The following is a 6,000-nucleotide window of genomic DNA, read 5'->3' on the forward strand; positions in this document are numbered from 1 at the left end:
AACTTTTGTTTTAATTAGTTCAAGAATTCATCCAAATGTTTAAAAGTTTTAAAGAGCTATGTGTCTTTCTTATTATTCAGTTCCCTTATTATTCATTTTCAAAGGGCCCTCTGACACCTATCAAATCTGATAGACGGAGCAGTGATTTCTCTCAGGCGAGTGTAAATCTTATACCACTTCCCACATGATATTACTTTCCACATGTCTGATGGCTCTGGAAACAAGTAATCAAATTAATAGGACTATTTAACTTTCATTCATATCGTAGCTGCCACCATAAATTTTCAACCATCAGAAGACAGTAAAATGTTAGTTTTGCTTTATTTGGAGAAGATATTCATTTTCCCAACTTCTGCCTTATTAAACCCAGCAGCTTATTTCTTGGGTAAGACAGTATGATTCACACTGACAGCAATTTCAATAACCACTCCAAACTTTCTCTATTTACATTTGGTTTTTTGAACAGGTCATATTACCAGCATTAAAAGTTTGTGATGATTTAATAGGAAGACTGTAAATATAATTTGCCTTGATCTGAAAACTTCAGTAGTTAAAAAAATACAGTGGGAACCAATTTCAACAACACAGTTCCTCAGCTGACCCACTGAGCTCTTCTCCAGCAATATTAATTCCTGGGAACACATGAATACTGTCCTTGGCTCACTGTGCTCAGTTCTCCCTGCCTACTGCAGCAGCTTCAATACATCATTATTCTTCTGCAAAATGCCCAGTAGTCTCAGCCTGGGATATGTAACAGATCATGTCACTTTTTGGGAACAACTTTGTCACTTTTTTCTCGGCTCTGGCTCAATGGAAATAACACAGAGACCTGCTGGTCCAGGGCCAGGAAACTGAGGGCATGATGAGGGCAATGAAAAAGTCATCAACTATATAAATGTGTGGGTTTTTACTACTCAGATGAGGTGTAGTAATAGCCTGCTTGTGTGCTCTGAGCACATCTCAGTTGCAGACTGAAACTTCTTAATTTAAATCCCCATGAATCATACCACTTTTTCCCCACTGCCCATTCCTTGGAAAGGGTAGGTTTTCAACCCACCCATTGCCAGTATCAGCTCTTTGCACATTTCAGTAAAATAACATTAAGTATTTTCCCCTTCAGCCTCCATCCACACATGCAAACCTTTCACTTAAGAGGAAGTGCAGAAAAAAGTGTGTGAGAATTGCTATCAACATTGCTTCCTACACCTAAGTGGACAGCAACTGAAGACCACAATGGTTCTGTGTGACACACACAGCAGCATGAACAAAACAGCACCTCACCAGTTTTAAGCAAATATCTCAATAAATTTAAAGCAGGCATTAGTTTTAGTGGGGACAGTGCAGTGACTAAATTGATCAAAACTCACCACTCAGAGCTGAAAACTGCTTAAGCTGTTGTGCATTCTGTTGTAATAAACTGTTTGCAAAAAGATTATCAGTCTTGTGACATGATAGTTTGGTATTTGCGACTTAGAACTGCATAGGACATAAAACTACATGGACATTATGATACAGCAAATTCAAGCTTGGTTGGCTAACCATTATCATCTTACTTCTTTCAGAATTACTGCTTCCCAGGCTTCTTTTCCCTCTTGAAGATATGTTTCAGATTATTTTCTCTCAGATTTATTATCCTGCAGTTTTCCAGGATGAATCTTAGTTTCTATAAAAACGCACGCCTACCTTTATAATCTCTTTAGGTCTCTTTTTATTATCTCATTTTCTTTCTAGTCCTCCTAATTCAATATCCTCTGAATTTTGTAATCATATTCTTCTCACTTTTTTCTTTTAGATCATTAATGATGGTATTTAATACAACCTCTCTTACACCACTCCTAAAGTACTGCATGATGATTATAATGCTTAGCTTTTAAAAAGCACAATCTATCCATAAATCAAAAAGCATTTCATATGTCAGGAAATTGCTGTTAGCCCATATTACAACCAAAGCTGCAAACGATGCAGTGCTCACGAAAGCTGGTTTCCTTTCTCTATGTTTCATCTTCAGGCAAAACACAGAGATACAAACTCCTCTGGAGCCTGTTTTGGAGTGGCTAAATCACCTTTCTACTTTGAACACCCCTTCAGAGGACCCCAACACCTCTACACATAAGAGGAAACAAATAGTAAAATAATATTGCCAATAGCTTTCAAAAAAAAAAAAATAAAGGAAAAGAAAAGAAAAAAAAAAAAAAAAGAAAATCAAGAGAGCCACAAATCCAACAGTCACTGTTACTTTCTGCTGCTATTTCACAGTTTGGCCATAGCCTTTGGGTTACCACTGTCCAGTGGTGGCATTATTGACTGTCCAGTGTCAGGGGCAGTCTGATAAGCAGCAATGATGTATTACAGGTATTTTTCAAAGGCGGAAGGAATTTTGTCTCACTTTCTTTGGCCAAATTTCTCTCTGAATAATTAGATTCTGAATGCCTAAAGTGTCAAAGGCTTTATTTGGGTAGGATATTAGCTTCTTGCGATAAAATTAAAATGCAATTGTTTTTCACAGTTAAGCAGCTGCCATTACCCATGTGAAAGCTCTGTGCTGCTGTTGGATGAAATAAGGTGTTACCTCATACTCCTATCACCATGATGATAGAGATGGTGTCCATGCTACTGACAGCAAGGCCGTAGGATAATTTTGTCATTTACCTCATTTAACATGACCAGTGCCTATAGTCTCTGTGTCAGGAAGTTACTCTGCCACCCCAAGCCTACAAGGAGTTGCAAACGTGCAGGCGCTCCTGCGCGTTTAGCAGAACACCCTGTGCAAATACATGAAGATTAGATGAAGGAGTTTTCGTTCCCTGCTACGTTTTAATGAGGTAAAAAATCTGCAGGGAACAAAGCTGAGCAGAAACCTCTCACGGCAGAGCCGTGGCTAGACCACAGGCTCCATACACCTCTTTCATTCTGTAAAAACCCAGACAACCAGTTCCCACTTGCAAGAGTACAACTTGGGACCGGGGGATTATCCGTCACAATTCAAACGCAATTCTCTGATAATGGTAACTGTGTTCCACTGTTAGAAGTGATAGACTTACATAATTAGCTGCAAGTGCTATTTCTGTGTGTGTAAAATCTTTTAATTATTTCCTTTTTAATTATTTTAAATTACCTAATAACTCTTTGGCAGAGAGGGATGTTTGGGAGGGAGGTAGTGCAAAGCCCACCATCATTATGAAGGCTTTTCAAGAGCTCCATTATGTGCTGTGAGCATCTGACTCTTTGTAGCATGAGTCACCCACAAAGTCTTGAGCCATCAAGTAATTAAGGTTCTTTAATACAGAGTGGGAGGGGAGGAAGTAATACCATTTGTCGTTATGATCAGTCACATTCCTACAAGTATATATCATAACTGTTTTATAAATGGATTATTAGCAAATCAGATTACAGCACTAATTATTTCTCCCAGCATTTCCTTTGCCCATGTGCTGTGGACTCATCCACTCCCCGGTTATTGCTACTCTTCCATCTGCTTTTTCCCCCCTTTTGCTATCTCACAGACATACACAATCACTTATGTAAACTCGCCCAGGACAGGAAGAACTCCACAATAACTGTTATTAGCACTTCAAAGGAAAAAATATTGCTGGTTCTCGCTGGAAATCTTTCTGAATGGATACCTGCATGGCAACCTCGGCACAACATGATGGTTGTAACCCAGTTTGGAGCAGAACTGTGAAAGAGGAATTCACAACACAAAGCCATCTCCACGCTGGCAAGCAATCTCAGAAGAAAAGACAAGAATTGGCAGGCCTGAAAAGAAAACCACCTTTCTCACCTTTACTGGAAAAAAACAGGGCTGTTAGGTAAGACATGTTAGATAACTTTTTTTTTCCCTTTTTAATGAACACTAAGCCCAAGAGAGTGTAGATTGTTCCGGGAAAAAATCAAGGACAGGACGAAGTTAAAAAAGAGCTGATGAAAGGAGCAAAGTGGAGGGGTAGGAATTAAACTAAAGGAAAACATAGGTGGAATCATAGGTCATATTTGCTACATATACTCAGTGAAATCTGCTATAATTTTAAAGAACTCCCACAGGATTTAGCAGCCCCAAGGAAGTATAATCATTGTGCCAGCTGTAAGTTTTCACAAAAAGAACAGAGATTCAGATGTTTCTGTTTTGCTGTTTTGACTACCCTACAAAATTCATTACAGTCATCAAGTCAAAGCCTGAAAAGTTACACAATATGAAAAGTAAGGCAAAGCTGCTCCCCTACCCAGCAGAGTAAAATACAGCTCCTGCCACAGATTTACCAGAGTAAAGAAAAGATTTCGGGGTAAAAAATAATGGCTTGTGAGACCACAGATCTTCTGTCAATTCTCCTATCTTGCTTTTTCCATTTACAGAAGAAAAAACAGTCTTGTGCACAGTCCTTGCACACATTACTTTGCTGGCTCATAAGGTGGGATTAACATTTCTCAAAACATTTGTTAGGAGTGGATAAAGTGTGTCAAAAATGCAGGGTTTAGGCTGAGTGATAATGATGAATTTGCACTGGACTTCTGCTTAATATCTGCTTAATCTCTTGTGTAATCAGGGGGTGCTCAACCAGCCCCTTTGTTGAGGCTGTCCCTTGGCCAACACAACTCCTCTCCCCGCTGGTAGTGTTGGATCTGCTCTCCTACATATCGTACTCAGCTCAACTACATTATATGTACATTAAGGCAAAATACAGCTTTCCACCCTGTGCTGGTTTGGGCTGGGGTAGAGTTAATTTCCACCACAGCACCTAGCGTGAGGCTGTGTTTTGAATTTGTGCTGAGCACAGCGTTGATAACACAGAGATGTTTTTGTTATTGCTGAGCAGGACTTGCACAGAGCCAAGGCCTTTTCTGCTTTTCATACAGACGTGTTGGCAAGGGGGCTGGAGGTGCGTGGGAGGTTGGGAGAAGACACAATCTGGACAGCTGACACCAACCAACCAAAGGGATATTCCATATCGCATGACATCATGCTCACTATGTAAAGCAAGGGCAAAAGGAGAAAGGGGGAGATGTCTTGTCTTCCAAATAACCATTGCACATGTTGTAGCCCTGCCTTTCCTGGAGTTGACTGAACCTTGTTTTGTTTTGCTTACATGCACAGCTTTTGCTTTACCTGTTAAACTGTCTTTATCACAACCCACAAGTTTTCTGGCCTTTAGTCTTTTGATTCTCTCCCCAGTTCCACTGGTGGGGGAGTGAGCAAGTGGCTGCGTTGGCCTGGCATTTGTTTGCTGGCTGGGGTTAAACCATGACACACCCTTAACTAGAGCTACCACCTACATTTCAGGGCAAGGTGATAGAGCATCAAAAAACAGAGAGGCACCAAAGGGGCAACATACCTGCATATCCAGAAGGGCTATTCGTATGCCTGCATCTCCAGGATGGACAAAGTTACTCCGTGTTCAGCTCCACCATCTGCACTGCAGGAGATGGGAATGCAAGTCTGGCATAGCCTGCCTAGTCTGATACACCAATCCCAGCCACAAGGAAAGACCCACAGATTCCACCAAAATACCTTGGCATGTGTCCCAGCAGCTTTCAGAGCTCTCTGTGAGGGACACACTGCAGGGGGGAGCCTGAATTTGCTTTCATAGATGTTTTGCTTATGTTCTTGAGAAGAGGGTCTTTGGCCAAATGGATTCACAGGTATCAGCATCCCCCATTCACCTTCCCCAGAGAATGTGACTCAGAAATGCAATTACCTTTCCTTTTCTCCAATCCCAGTTAACCTGAACATGACGGCTGAATTTCTGCTGGCTAAGAGGCATGGGGTTCATCCAGAAATATTTCCCACAACACTGGCTCTATCCCTCAGTAGGGCTTGATTCTCTTTAAATATTGCTATGGTACCATTTTAATCAGTAATTACAGACAAAGCAGAGTCATAAATTCCCTCTAAAGTGAGTCCCCCTCACTGGTACTGAAACAATAGCATACTCCTATGGTTGGGCAAATGTCTCAACTCTACTCTCTCTAAGGTGCTACTTCACAACATTAAACCTATAAAACTCA

Source organism: Poecile atricapillus, chromosome 3, assembly GCF_030490865.1.
Source record: "Poecile atricapillus isolate bPoeAtr1 chromosome 3, bPoeAtr1.hap1, whole genome shotgun sequence".
In the NCBI taxonomy this organism is placed as follows: domain Eukaryota; kingdom Metazoa; phylum Chordata; class Aves; order Passeriformes; family Paridae; genus Poecile; species Poecile atricapillus.